This window comes from Protopterus annectens, chromosome 1.part0 (assembly GCF_019279795.1).
Source record: "Protopterus annectens isolate FY-2018-M chromosome 1.part0, PAN1.0, whole genome shotgun sequence".
Classification (NCBI taxonomy): domain Eukaryota; kingdom Metazoa; phylum Chordata; order Ceratodontiformes; family Protopteridae; genus Protopterus; species Protopterus annectens.
In genome coordinates, this window is record NC_056725.1 from 966,362,395 (window position 1) to 966,377,855 (window position 15,461).

General features: G+C 39.5%; 1 protein-coding gene across 4 annotated transcripts in view; it reads right to left on the reverse strand.

Moving 5' to 3' along the window:
- Positions 1–15,461, reverse strand: part of LOC122796202 (SUN domain-containing protein 2-like) — a 509,959-nt gene that overhangs the window by 261,313 nt on the left and 233,185 nt on the right. For 3 of the 4 annotated variants that reach the window (XM_044064549.1, XM_044064565.1, XM_044064538.1), the window contains exon 1: positions 15,116–15,217. The exons of the other annotated variant lie outside the window; for it this stretch is intronic. The gene's annotated coding sequence lies outside the window, so the exon portion shown is untranslated. Of the gene's footprint in view, positions 1–15,115; positions 15,218–15,461 lie in introns of those variants that run through there. 4 annotated transcript variants of the gene reach the window in all.

Consider the following 15,461-nt stretch of genomic DNA (forward strand, 5'->3'; position numbering starts at 1 on the left):
ATCTCTTGAAAGGGAGTGAGAGACACGAGCTGCCATCTGTAACCTTGATGGATTACTCTGAAACAATCTATTGCTAAAGAGAGAAATGAAGGTTCAGAATTTCTGGAAGGATTAAAGGACTGCCAGGATGGGTGGTTTGAAAATCTTTCATATAGACATTTTAGACATTCCCTTGCTCTGGGGCGGGGGGGGGGGGTTCTGATTTCTTTTTGGAATCACCCTACCATTGCTTTGTAAACATTTGCTTTAGAGCAGCTTACCAGTACTGTTTATTTTGTTTTTTAAAGAAAGTAATAGAGGGAGACTTGAGTCTCTTGGCAAACTTAGAGAAGGAGGGATACAAATTCACTGGCAGGGAGGTAAAATGAACTGTACCCATCCTATCCACCATCCCAGTACTCCCTTCACTTTTGTGCCATTGCCCTCCCTTGTTTGTTTGCCAAACTGCATCATCACCATTGCCTTCCCTTTGTTTTCTGTCTAAAATTCCACTGTCATACCCCTTCCTCAGTGTGTCAGTCAGCACTTCACAGTCAATCTTTTTTGTGTTATGTATTAGTGCATTTGTCCCTGCTACCTACCATCACCTTCTTAGCATAACTTTAGCTTCCCTTACAACCTTCCCTAACTTACCTTCTTTGACAAGAGAAAATTGTCAGCTGTCCCACAATAAATATTTCCAATAACCCCCAGAAGGACAAAAAAGGGGAGGGGAGCACCAGGATAGTAAATAGGGTAAGTGTGGTCCCCTGTACCACTCTGACATTATCTTATCCAATCCTTCCTTGCATCCCCATATGTTTCCTTTTTCTTGCTTTTCTCTTTTTCCAATTCCACCGATTCAACTGGTCAAAATACAGATTTAAGGGAATTTCAGTTAAAATGGAGAGTGGGTAATATGCAGTGTCACTTGCTCTCTCCATCTCACACTTTAAAACAAGTTAATTTGCTGGTAGTTTAAGAAATTGCTGTTCCCTCTAGAATGCCTAACCTATTCTGTAGCACTGCCTTTTATTGCTGTTATGTTTTACAAAAGAAAACATAATATGAAAACAACCACTGGAGATATGTAGGAAGTGATCCAGGTGAATGTCTGACCCATCAAGGTACCCCCTAGCTTTGACACAATCAAACAGCTGACAATGAATTGACAAGAAGTTTATTCCACTGAAGCTAAGTTTGCTATCACATGAACAGAGTTGTAGAAGATTAATTCAGCACTGGCTGGGTACGTATAGAAGAATGAGTTCAGACTGGATGTGCTAGAAGGGGCCCTTTATAATCAGTCTGATAACAAGGCAGACCTGGACTCAATGGTAGCTCATTTATGAACCGGGCTGATTGACACTGAAGCAAGGCCAGATTTTTACAAAGCCAGATTAGCTGATTGGGAGGATATACCTTGCAAGAAAAATATCAGGTTTAACAGGATTCCTGAAAGACAAGAAGTAACAGATTGTATATACTATAGGGATAGGAAATTAGCTGAATGACCTGGCTTACCTGATGATATCTCCCAGATAAAAAGGGCACACATGCTTTTCCTCCCACAATCCCTGCAGCTGCACATGTCATGGCCACTTCTGGTCAAGTTAAAGTCTTACATTCTCAAGGAGAGAGTTATGTTTTCGCTTTAGAAGCCAGACAACATTATCACTCTGGGGGGAAGAGACTGCTTTGTGACCATGACTTCCTGGCTGATACTAGGAAGTGTAAGGTTGCCTTTTGCCTGAAAATCAGATGACATTGAAGCAAAGGTTGGATATCAAAAATGTTGTATTCAGTGATACTGAAGAGGGTTGACATCAACTGTTCAAATGACAGTTTGTTCCCTGGAGGAAATGGAAAAGAAATTCAAGGACTTCTCCCTGGGAACTATTTCTCAACTCTAACTGTCTACCTCAGCAGATCAGCCTGGTGGTGATGCACTGGGGTGCCATTATCCTCTTTCCCCTCCTTCACAGGAGATGCTTCCACTGTTTAAGAAAAGGGCCCAGATTGCCAAAGGATTGATGATGCATCCACCAAGAAGGCAGTAGTTGCTGTCTAACGGAACTCTAATAAAGGATGGCATATCTGGTATGCTCAAGAGGTTAAAGACATTATCCTGTGTTTGTAGCTCTGCACTGTTGACTGATGTTATCCTTGTCTTTGTTATTTGGCTAAATCTGTTTGGCCAGTCAGTGTTTTTCCAAGTTTGTAGTTTTGCCTGTGGAACTAATTAAAGTTATTGGACTGAGAAGGCTCACACTTTACTGGGCCCTCCCCTCTTTACTATGCAGTGCTACTTGCTTTTGCTAACACTTGATGTATGGCAGAATGGGCTGACACAGCACAGTGTATATTAAACTGACTGAAACTGGGACGTGAAGAGTGGTTTATACTGCCTGCAGATATGAGTCACACACTTAGGTATCAATTTTCCATTGAGTTCCTGGTTGAATTTTGGTTTTACTTCTGTCTCATAGTAGTTTTAAGTTCACTGGTTGCTCTAGAACACTACAACTTTTGGCCTTCAGATCTTATTAATGCTAGCTATCAGGGGAACTTACTGATAGGGGATAATAGCTGCAGTGATACCACTTCTTGCTGAGATCTCTCTAGTTTTGAAGGGTGAGTGGAGTGCTGCATTAAGAAGTATAAGTATAAGTAAGAGCTGTGTCTGGCCCTTGGGGCAAGGGTTTTGGTCACATAACAAGATGGTGTGTGCAGGCTTGGCTGGAGAGCTACACAACCAGTTTATACTTACTCTCTCCAATCTGTACTAGTACAGTTCTGTAAGGCAGTGTATCTGAATAGGGGTTGTATTCCTCATTCCTAGAAGGTTCACAATGCCTGCTGAGCCTTATTTGGGCCTTCCTGTATATGATTATTAATTATATAATTGTTTGTCTGTTTATACACGCATTTGACAAATCTATAGACCACCTTCATTCTTCTGAGTTGAGAAGTGTGAGCCAAAGTAAGCAGGGAGCCTGGTATATTATGGGATAGTACTGTGTCATTTAGAGCTGAGTAAAATATATAATTTAAGTGGGAACACAGGCTGCAACATGTACTTTAGCGTGGGTAGCCGTAATTTTACATTAGGTTATGCCTGTGGATGCAGCTGTCAATTTAGGATAATTGTTCCTACCTAAAGGGTTAAACTTTATTTGTTACAAATGTACATAGTTCTATGTTTTTTCTATGTTAATGGAGGATGGGAGTTTCTGAGAATGTATTTAGTTTTTTTTTTATGGTTTCCATTAAAGCAAAAACGTATTGAAATATGTGACATAGGTTCAAATGGAGATGAAAAGAGACTACAATATAAAAGATCAGCCTCAAAAACATTAACATATGCATGTACCACAAAAGATGGAAATCCATATTAAAAAAACTGTCATATATATAAATGGGAACAATAACTTTTCATCATAATGTGTACTCTATCCATATTATTTTGGAATGCAAATTATCTTATATGCACAGACAAAAAGGAAAGAATATTGAATTATATTAAGAAATGCAGAGGGTAAATAGCAATGCTGCAGAAGACTCGCATCTATCCATATTATTTTGGAATGTAAATGACCTTATATGCACAAAGAAAAAGGAAAGAATATTGAATTATATTAAGAAATGCCGTGGGTAAATAGCAATGCTGCAGGAGACTCGCATGGAAAGAAATGAGCATATGAATTTGATAAAGAATGGATTTTATAGCATATATTCAGCAGAATATCAGGAGAAATGGAAAAGGAGACTAATAACATTAATTGCTAGACAGTCCTCAATAGTAATAAAAGTGGAAAAAAGACAATAATGTTTGATTGTGGTAGTATGGGGCAATTGGCAAGAGAGGAGGATTATAATGGCATGTATTTATATTTCACCACAAACTGCAATTACAGAGCTTAAAAAAATTTGTGGAGAAATAATTAGCTTTCAGCAGGGAATATTACTCATAGATGAGGAATGGAAATTGATATGCAATAGAGAGTGTGTATCATGGGGACCTAGAAGAAATATAACAAAACAGGGTAGATTTCTGAAGAAACTAAAGAAAATATTTGGTATGGAGGACGTGAGTTCAGTAGTAGGAACTTGGATAGAATTTATATAATATTTCCCAAGTTAAAATAACTGGGATGGACTGGATGAATTATATTTCACAGAAATGTGAGCATTTAATTGAAAGCTTCAGCACTCATCCAATAGATATTTCATATCATACATAAACACTAAGGTAAAAACACATGGTAAATTAAGTAAAAATGAGACACTGCCACTTTTCTACCTATCTGCTACAAGGATAAATTTATGAAATGGACAGTGGATGTTATTCAATAGTTATTAGGGAAGATATAAATTTCTTGTGAGTAGGATAAAATGAAAATGGTGGTTTTTAAAAATAGGGTAGAAATAAATGAGAAAGTGATATGGTTAAGAAGTAATATAAAATATTTATAGGGACTGACAAAGTTTAAAGTATTACAAAATAAGAGGACTCTCAGAGCAAGAGAGGCATAATTATAAATTGCTAAAGAGAAAATTAGGGAGTATTGGATAAAATGCATGAGCTTAGAAAAACTATTGTTAAGCAACTATTTCTGATAACAATTCCAGAGCACAAAACCTTTTTAATACAACTTAGGCAATAGAAAGTAGAAAGTCTTTTCACCAAATGTAGGCAGCCTATGAAAAGAAAAATAATCCAGTGAGCCTATAGAAGTATTAGAAACACTTCAGAAATTTTCTGAAAATGTGTATCTAGCAGGGGAATGTGCAAACCAAGAAATAGCACAAATGAAAATATTTATGGAAGACTTGTGTCAAGATTAGAGAAAGATGAGGCTCAACATCTAATAGTTAACATATAAGAGGAGTAGATAAAAACTGTGCTGCATACTCAATCAGCAGGAAGTCTCTCAGAGCAGACTGTATTCTATGGAAGTTTAGAAATTAGGAGAGAAGGAAGTTATTAAGTTTAATAATATTTTAAAAGAATGGAAAGCACCAACATCTTAGAAGAAGGCTGTGGTGGCTGTATTACCCAAATAGGGCAAAGGCCTGTTAGACATACTCTCTTGTAGACCCATTTTAACTTTAAACAATGATTACAAAGTGTTTATATTTATACTAGCTAAATGAATGGCAAGGGTGTGGTTTTGTGGAGAGGAGACAATCATTTGACAATACAACAGTATTAATACAACAACGATTATCCAAATGAAAGCATAATGTAAGAAAATACTGCTATTGTTGATAGGTCTTGATGCAGAGAAAACATTTGACAGAGAAAGCTAGGATTTTAAGAACAGCACAATGGAAAATTTGCATTCCCTGACACAATGATAAGGTTAATTATGAGGAAATATGAAGGAGCAGAAGCAATAATTAAAGTGGGAATGTTCCTCTCCAATAAGTTGTGCTTGAATAGAGATCCAGACAAGGATATCATTTTTTCTTTGTTATTTGCTTTATATTTAGAGTCATTGGCAAAGAAAATAAAGTGCTCAGAAATTCAAGGATATAGTTAGTATGGTAATCAAGAAAAGTTGGCTATATTTGCAGCTGATATTATTTTATACTTGATAAATCCATAAAAGGGCATCTCGATGTTGTAAAGTATTTTGAGTCAGTTTCATCTTTTTTGGGGACATAAAATTAATGAAGATAAAACTAAGGCTATAGCCATAAACTTTGTACCCACTCCTTACTATCCTTTCAAACTGGTAGTCCAAAACCACCTTCAGCAATACATACATTAATGGGGACATGAATAGATGAAGTATTTAGGAGTATGGATTAAAAAAATCTCTTATGACAGTTAAGGATATTTGGGAAGAGACTAAAAAAGATAATATAAAAACTGAGAAACTGGAAGGTCTTGTTTACAGATCTGGATAGTAAGGTACAAGACGTGAAGATGGTTTTAGTCTTCTTAGTTTTATATAATGCCAAGGCATATTTTTATCAACCAGAGGAGAAGTTGTGGAAAATAATGAATAAAAAGTTCAAAAAATTTATCTGGGAGAGAAAGAGAACAAGATTTAAGTGAGATAAATTGATCAAGGAATTTATCTGGGAGAAGAAGAGAGCAGATTTAAGTAGGATAAACTGACCCCCCCCCATAGTACAAGGTGGTTTTGGACTACCAGTTTGAATGGATTTTTTAGAGCTACACAGTTAAAGCTCATATACATAATGCAAACAGAAAGTTATAATTCAAAGTGGAAAGGGTTGATGATGAAGCAGTGGGGTAGTTCAAGAAATAAGGGGAGAATGGGATTTGGATGCAGATCCTAAGATGAATAATAACCACCATACAGAGTATGATATTTGTAAAGCTTCAGAAAGTATACTAAGAACTAAAATAACACAGGAATTGAGAAAGGATATTTAGCCAATAGGAATGACTGCAAGCAGGGGTACAAAAACATAGGTAAGAAGGGGCTGGAATTTACTGGAGAAAACTGGCAAAAGAATCAAGGCATTGGGAACACATATCTAGAGAGAGAAGGGGGATGAGGCCAAAGAAGTCTGGAATGCAGGTTAGAGACTGCCTTCCCTATTAAGGATAGATGTCAGAGCACAGGCAAAGAGAAAGGGATAGGGGAATCCTAAGTAAAAATCTGCTCTGGTAGATGTTTTAGTTGAATCTAGAAAAGAAACTTCTGTTAAAAAGGGGAACAAAATAGCAGGGCATATAAAATAGTGCATGATAAATAAAAGAACCAATCAGAGAAGGTTAGAAAGGATAGGATTGAGACTGGAAAAATAATTTGCAAGACTGGACCAATGGGAGGACATATATTTGGCAAAATCCAGGAGGTTTAGGATTTGTGCTAGGAAGTGTCTGTATAGGTATGTTTATACTCAAATAAACTTCAAATAAATTTTCCTCAGGTAGATATCAAATGTCAGAGGTGTAATGGAGAAGAAAGAGATAATTGAGGACCCATTTTTAGGAGTGTAATGAGTTGGCAGATTTTAAAAAATTACTTTTGATTTGGCATAGTGGTATGTTGCTCTATGTTGCTCTGACTTACAGAGTACTCTGTCAGAAATATTGGGGGAGGAAATGGATGTAACTAAGGACGTAATTTTTTGAGCTGGGGCATAGGATCTGAATTGCCTAAACACAGTAAGGTCTTAGTAAGTTTAATTCTATTGGTTACCAAAAAGAAAAGAAATTAGTTGAAAATGGAAATCAAAATCTAAACCAGCAGTATTTAAACTGTTGAATATTGTAAAAGAGAAAAGAACTGCAAAAGTGATCTTTAGAAAAGGGAAGGAGCAAATTACACAGAAATAAATTGAATTTGTGGGAGCAATACATGCAGAATAATGTTCAGGAGGAGTGAGGTTTTAGGGAAGGCAGAAACTGAGTGATTTATGTAATGCTGGACTGACACATTTGTCATAAAAAAGAACACGTAATGTATTATGCGTGTAAATGAAAAAAACATTAATATGGTTTGTTTTCTTTTCCGTTGATGTCTGTGTGTGTATGTCTTAAGTGGTAATAAGGGTGTTTAAAAAATAAAGTTTTCATCCTTAAGAAGCAGGCCTATGAGTTTTCATATTTTAGTTTGTTGTCTGTGTCACTTTCAGATTACTTCCCAATCTTTGGTTTAATGTCCACAGAGTTGTCTCGTGTAGTACATAGGTGGTGGTGTAACCTTTTATTGGTAGGTAAGGAGCCCCTGATAGAGAGAAAGAGAGAGAGAGAGAGAGAGAAAGTATACATGAGATCTTAGCAGAAGTTCTAGAAAACATTGACTAAAGGATCAGCCAGGGGGGTGGCTCAGTGGGGTTATTTCAAAAATAAGTTCATAATAGCCCTTAGAAATAAAAAGAGATTTAGACAAGTTAGATAGTTTTTACCTTGACCTACTAATTGCTCATTAGGAGGTGTTACACAGCAAAAATGGTTCCCCAGCAAAACTGGACTGTGCCAGAGTATCTCTAGACACACACGCACACACACAGACATATATATATATATATATATATATAATTGTATATGCAGTACAGGATGGAATTTGCTAGGCATCAGTTTCACATTTGTGACCTGATGTTTACCCCCTCCCTGGCCCTGAAACTTAGACAGCAGCAGGCTGGTAGGTGTATAACCTAAATAAGGGAGGGAGATTCAAAACAAATAGTAGGCTCACCACAGAGAATCTTGCAAATATTTTCCCAACGTTACACCCAGATGTATGCAAGGAGTCTCACTGAACCTCTCATACTAGAGAAATGATGAAATCTTGAAGCCCTTGGCCCTGCCAAGTGTAATCCCAGCCTAGGCTAATGGATGTTTGGGACAGATATCCAGGGAGGACCTTAGGGCACTACTGTCCAACCTCAGGAGGGGTAAGGCCCCCAGTCCAGATGGCACAGTGGTGAAGGACTATCTAAAAGGCAGTGATAAGTTTCTATGCACTCATTTACTCATGATATCCTATGATCAGGGATAGTTCCTTCTTCGTGGAAAGATGCCACAGTCATCTTGCTGCTTAAGCTGGACAAGGACCCCCTTTCATTGATCTTGCACAGCTTAGTTTCAATACTAAATCCTGACTATAAGATCTTTACCTTCCTTCTGGCTTGCAGTGACCTTCCCTTTAATAGACCTTGATCAGACAGGGTTTGCCCAGTTGTCCTAGGGCACACACCCCTTTTGATAAGTTCCTTAAAGCTAATTTTATTCTTGACCAAGTGGCTGCATCAGGGATTCCCCTTTTAATGGTCTTGGATGCCAAGAAGGCTTTTGACAGAGTCAACTGGGAATATGTGTTTGCAGTGTGAAAGATGATGGGTTTTACAGATCAGTTCATTGAGTTAATTTGGGGTCTCAACGAGGACCCATACATTAGAATAAAATCCCCTTGCAAAGGGTTAAAGGATGGGATTGTTCTCTCTTGCCCTTGCTATTTACCATCTATATTGAACCGCTGGGGAAACAATTTAGGTCCTCTTTTGGTCCAGGTGTGAGAAAGGGGAATCAAAGCATAGCAGCTTCATTACATGAGGATGACATCATGATATTCTTGCCTGACCCAGAAAATACTCATCCTGCTTTGTTCAGTTTATTGGCTGGTTTTGATAAAACATCAGAATTCAAGGTAAACCAGTTGACCATTGACTCAGGAAACCAGGTTAATAATCATCCTTCTCAGATGGCTTTAGATGAGTTTCCCTTTCTGGAGGGCCCTAACAGGATGCCATATCTCCAGGTGATCCTCTCAATTGATATTCACACTTCATTAAAGTTGACTTGGGAAATTGTAATGGATGAAGTTAAAAATTACCTAAGAGGCTATGGGGGTTTCTGTCTGGTTATGCAGCAGTAGGTGTTAGCCCTGAAATTATTTATGGTCCCACAAGTCTTACACATTTCACAGAGTTTCCCATTATATTTACCCTACCTTTTTTTACTAACTTAAAAAGACAGGTCACAGCATTTATGTGGTCTGATCAAAAACTGACATGTAAGCGGGATCTGCTTACCCTTCCAGAGCACATGTTGGGGCATCTTGTTGCCAGATCCTGAGATGTAGTCTTTGGCATCTTATGTCAAAATGATTTGAGGCATACTGTCTCCAAGGCCTGTGTCTGTTTGGAACAGAATCTTGTTGGAGAAACTAAGGAGAACCATGGTATTTTATAGAACTCTCTATAATGTCACACTCAGAAAAGGTAGGTACATCTCTGCCACTGTGAAAAGTTTCCTTGGAGCAGTAGCTCAGGTTGGGTAATCTGGTTTCATGTGTGTGTGTGTGTGTGTGTGTGTGTGTGTGTGTGTGTGTGTGTGTGTGTGTGTGTGTGTGTGTGTGTGTGTGTGTGTGTGTGTGTGTGTGTTCTGTTAGTCCAGTTGTACATTCTAAGGCATTAAACACATTTGTAACAGATGTAAGGTCCCTCCTAAGTACACATCTTGACCTGGTCTTCTGGGAGCAATTACTTCAGGAAGACAGAGGGCTGCTTTTGGCCCAGCTAGTGGAGGAGTTCCATTTGTTTGGGAACAAACAGCCCAACTTCAGTGATCTGCTTACCCTTTTTTCAAGACTAAAATAGGGTCCTATCCTAAGAGACCAAGTTTGATAGAGTGGTAGGCTGATTTGGGGAGTGGTGTTGTACCTTAAAAAGACTCCACCTGTAGGATATATTCTATTCTTCTTTCAACTACAATGAACCTAGTTTGCAGCTGCAAGCTGACTTGGCAGGTAGATATGGGGTTAGATATTTCAGTATCCCTAAGTATGCCTCATGGTCGTGCAGGTTTGGAATGTTTGAATGGAAGCATTTGTTCAAATATTTCTACACCCCACAAAAACTGTGAGCATTTTTTTCCTGGGATGCCTTCTTGGATAGAGGCAATAGGTGCTGATCATGGAAATAAGGGTAGAACTTGGCTAGGCTAGGGCCATTAGCCTAGTAACGTCCTATGATCCTATGACCTCCTCTACAGATGTGGCATGGACTGACTAGGGACATAACTTATTTTCTGGGAATACCAGCATTTAAACCTCTAGAAATTTAAGATGCAGAGAATCTGCAGTGCTATTTGGCCTGGCCACTATGTGTTTACAACCCCTGCCTCCAGCTATTCCTCATTGAATATCTCAAGATGGGTTGATTCTCTCTTCAGGAGAAGACACTTGTACAGTTTTTGGTGTTAATGGGCAAAAGGTGAAAACCCATTTGTGGGGAAAAAAGGGGGTCTCTAGTGGTCTCAGAAATACTGACACTTTTGAATGAAATAAAGGATTTTGAAACTTCCTCTGGGGCACTACAGATCAGGGAAAGATGTTACATAAGTAGCCACCTTGGATACACTTTCTTATATCTAATTATAGTTAGGCATGCAGTGATGGCCCAGATGGGTTTGGGCCTCTGTACAGATATTATCTGGGGGGTTTCTTTCATGAGGGTCTTCTCTGTCTTATATCAGGATCCCCTTTAATCATCCTGCTTGCTTTGCTCATGGTGGAGGTTCTCACTGCATGTGCATGCTGGTACATGTGACTTAACACACAGTCTCACTAACTGGGGAATTTAAATGGCACACATTCTAAGTAACTGGGAAATTTAAGTGGCTGTGTCATGTGTTCATTAAGTATGTCTATATTTGCAAACATTATTTTATGGGTAGTGTTGTCCTTTTAAATGTTTTTGCTGAGTGTCATCATGGAATTTGGGTTTTGAACTTTCTTAAGTTTTCGTTTATTAGGGGAAAAGATAAAAAAAATTGCAAGGGCAGTAACTAACAGAAAAAGGAATGATGTGTGAGCTATAAATACTAGTTTTCTAATGAGCTAAGAATTTAGAATTATAAGCCACTCTGTTGGTATAGAGGGATAGGTTCATAGGTATGTACTAGGCTAATGGCCCTGGGGCCTATGCAAGCCTAGCCAATAAGAATCCCTGGTATAATATCAACAGACGTTAGTTCCCATTACCCCTATCAAGCAGGGCAGATGAGGTGATCCCTGAGGTGAATTTTCTACTTCCCATCCACTCGTCAAGATTTCTTTTGAAGAGGGCCAGTGAGGTGATCCACTTGATGTGCATGGGGAGTCTGCTCCAGAGCATGGGCAGTCTCTGAGTTAGGAACCTATCCCTCCAGAATGTTTTATTTAATGTGGTAATGAGGTTGTGGTCCCTGGAGTGTGTGGCATGGTGGGATTGGGTTTTTTAGATGTAGCATGTCTAGCAACTCTGAGTCAGACATGGCTTTGTAGGTTAAGCAGAGATCACCTCTAAGGAGGCGATATGAGATTGAGTATAGCTGGAGCTTTCTGAGTCTATCAGTAAAGGCATGTGTTTAAAGCATAGCATCCTCTTAGTGAGGTATTTTTGTGGCCTTTCCAGCTGTTGCAGGTGTCCAGTGAGGTACATGCCAAAAGGTGCATTGTATTCTATAATAGGTCTAATGAGGGACGAGTAGAGAGGGACGATGACCTCTTTCTTCCTAGATGAGAAACCCTTTGTGATGTGATGTGCCACACAGAAGGATTTTCTAACCACAGTGGTGATATTGTTGTCAAAGAAGAGATTGCTATCAAATTGTGTTCCCAGATCTCTTATTACACCTTCTGAGTTTAGTGGACTACCGTTGATGTGTTAGTTCATGGGCACAGAGTTTTTCCCAAAGGGAATAATGATGCATTTTTTGGCATTTAGTTTAAGGCTGTGGTTCTGGCACCAGTCATTCATCTCAGTGAGGCCCCTTTGTAGGATGTAAACATCAGCTGGGGATTCTATAATGGCTCCCAGTTTGCAATCATCTGCAAACTTGGTCAGCTAGAGTCCTTGTGTTGGCTTGAGCTTCTGAGAAGTAAATGCCGAACAGAAGGGGACCCAGGACAGATCCCTGTGGGACACCACTCGTGACTTGTTGGTGGTCAGATGTGGAATCTGCAACCTTCACAGTGTGAGTTCTATCTGTGAGCCAGTTGGCCACCCACCTTGTGACACAGGGGTTTATGCTTAGTTTAGTGAGTCTATCAATGATACCTGAGTGGGGCATGGTATCATAGGCCTTGGCAAGGTCGAGATAGGCTGTGTGTACTACCTTGGCCTCATCCACAGCTCTGGTGACAGATTCAAAGAAGTCAACCAGATTAATCAGGCATGCTCTACCCTTCACAAATCCAAACTGTGTGGGTTCCAGAGTTTGGAGATTTCCTATACCCCTATTTATAAGGTCTGTGCAGATATACTCCATAGCCTTGCATATCAGACTCATCAGGCTAATGTGCCAGTAGTTCCTGGGGTCTGTAGTCACTCCCCCTTTGTGGACTGGGATGACCATGGCCAGTCTCCATTCAGTGGGTACAAAACCTGAAGTGAGGCTGTGGTTGAACAGGGAACTCAGGTGTGGTGCCAGTTCATTTTGTAGCTCATGTAGGATGCAGCCGGATGTTATCAGGTCCCAAGGAAACTGTGCTCTTGGCTTTAGACAGTGCAGTTTTAACATGTGAAGCTGTAATATTAGGAACTTGACACTCCTTGGGAATTGCGATTGACCCTTTGGGGGGTGAAAGGGTGGTAAAGTTTGCACTGAACCTGTCAAACAATATATTGGCAATGTCAGCTGGCATTGTATATGTGTTTCTGTTGGGCTGTAGCTCAGAGCAGACCTGAGTGCTGCCATGTAGTTTCTTGACATAACTATAGAATGCCTTGTGGTTGTCTTTAGAGTCCGCTGCTATTTTGTTTTCGTAGCTAGCTTTAGAGAATTTGATGAAAGATCTCAATTTTTTGCTAAGGCTAGTTAGGGAGCTTTTCCAGTCTTGGGACTTTACCCTTTTCTGCAACAGTTTCTTCCTTCTGTTGTAGAGGTTGTTAATGGTAGGGGACCACCAGATTGGCTTCCTGTTTTTGGAGGAAAGCATCTTGGTTTGGGATGGCTCTTTCCATGCACTTATGAATGTGCTCGTACAGTGCATTTGTGAGTGATTCAGGAGTCATGCAGCTATTTTCCAACTGCATGGGCATCGTAAAGTTTGCCACCTCTGTCTTTAGGCGCCAAAAGTTTAGTTTGGAGAAGTTTTTCACAGTGGTTTCCTTTATGTTGGGTGAGGGGGTGATGTGGATATCCATGGTGACTAACTTGTTGTCAGATCTGACCAGGGAGGAGTTGATTTCTGGTGTAGAGCAGCAATCGCTTATGTTGGCTATGACCAGATCAAGGATGTTGTTACGCCTAGTGGGGGTAAGAAGCAGTTAGTCAAAGGCACTGGAATTTATGAATTCCAGGAATCGTTAAGCAAGTGAGTTAGTACTTGAGTGATTTTCCCAGTTTATATAGGGATAATTAAAGTCCCCCAGTATTAGGGTGTTGAGTTGCACCCTACACCCTACACCCTAATACTGAGGATAAAGCCCTAACTGTAGGCCAGTCAACTGGGTTAGATTAGCGGCTTGGATGACTGACAGAGTAGCAGGAAGGTATGAGTGTGCTCATCCTGGGGAGAGGGCATTCGTTGATGAGTTTCCCTTAGGAGATGCATGGCCAGTGAGGGGAACTGGCCTCGGATGAATAAACACACATGGGAGGCAGGTCAAGGGGTGGGTAGGGCATTTAACAGTCCCTACATCCATGATAAAAGCAGAGACAACTGAGCTCCCAGGACATCCTTAGGATATACAACCATCCTCGGAAACACCAGAATAAGGTTCAGGGGGGTTTGGGGTATAACACCAGTTGGTAGACCTGGCCTGGATGTGGGGCACTGGTGGCTAGGCTGGGAAAAATGATGCTTCAAGGAGGACCAAAAAAAATTCAAAAACTAGAAATGTATATAGACTGTACCAAGAGTGAAATGAACAAGATATGAGCAGAGAAAACAATGTTGCAACATCTGGGGGTAATACACTAATTGTTCAAATATCTGTTTTCCTGTGACAATAAAATCTGATAAAATTAAATAAATAAAACATTGATTTAAATTGTGCATTAGGCCCATCAAGACTGATAGCTGCTTTTCTCATCTTGCCACTTTTGTGTATGTGTGCATGCAGGCTGCATTGGGCAGTTGTGTTCATCATAGTATGCAGCTACTACTGCGGCCTCTCCACATGCCCTGTTGGGGCCATGGGTGGGATTGCCAATTAGCAGCTGTTTGAGCTCCCCACTTTCATATTGTTAACTGCTAATGAGCTCTGGGCTTATCACTCCCAAAAGGTAAATTACAGCTGGCTCTCTTCTGTCACGGTAAGCATGTTTCCAAATCCCGGGGTATGCCATCCTTATACCTTATTAAACACTTACATATACAGCAGTTGTGTATTTGATCCATAATTCATCTATGTTTGTAGTGATACATTGTACAGTTTTCTAGTATTAGTACTCTTCTTTCATTTCTGACAATTTTCAACTAAATTATTCTACTACCCAAATGTATACCCCACAGGCACAAGCTGAATCATGCCCAGGGGAATCACTAGTCTATCCCACTCATAAAATAATACAAATAAGTACATAAGTAGGGAATACAATGACAACAGTGGTAACATACTTGGTGATTAGATCTCACAAAAAAGTGACTTGGGGAAATTCATGTCAGATATTAAAATAAATAAATAAATACATAAATACAAATTTGTCTTAACTCACAGATTGGATGAGTATATGAAACAAATGATGATTTATTCCACAAAGAAGTAAAGCCATCTGCCAAAACTTGCCAGTACCAATCTCATTAGAGACTTTGTTGCTGTTTCTACAAAATAAATAAAAAAATCAAATGTCAATAAGTAACTAACTAACTAAATAAATAAATGTTGACAGAGACTATAAATCAGTGGGGATACCAAATCTGGGGCAGTTGCATCCCCAATACCACATTTGTTGCCCTTATCAGCCCAGATATCAAGATTCTTTTCTCTATCCTGCACCAGCAGTAGTACCCCACATCACTCAATGGGCATGTCTCCTTTCTACTAGTGGCAGTGGGGGTGAG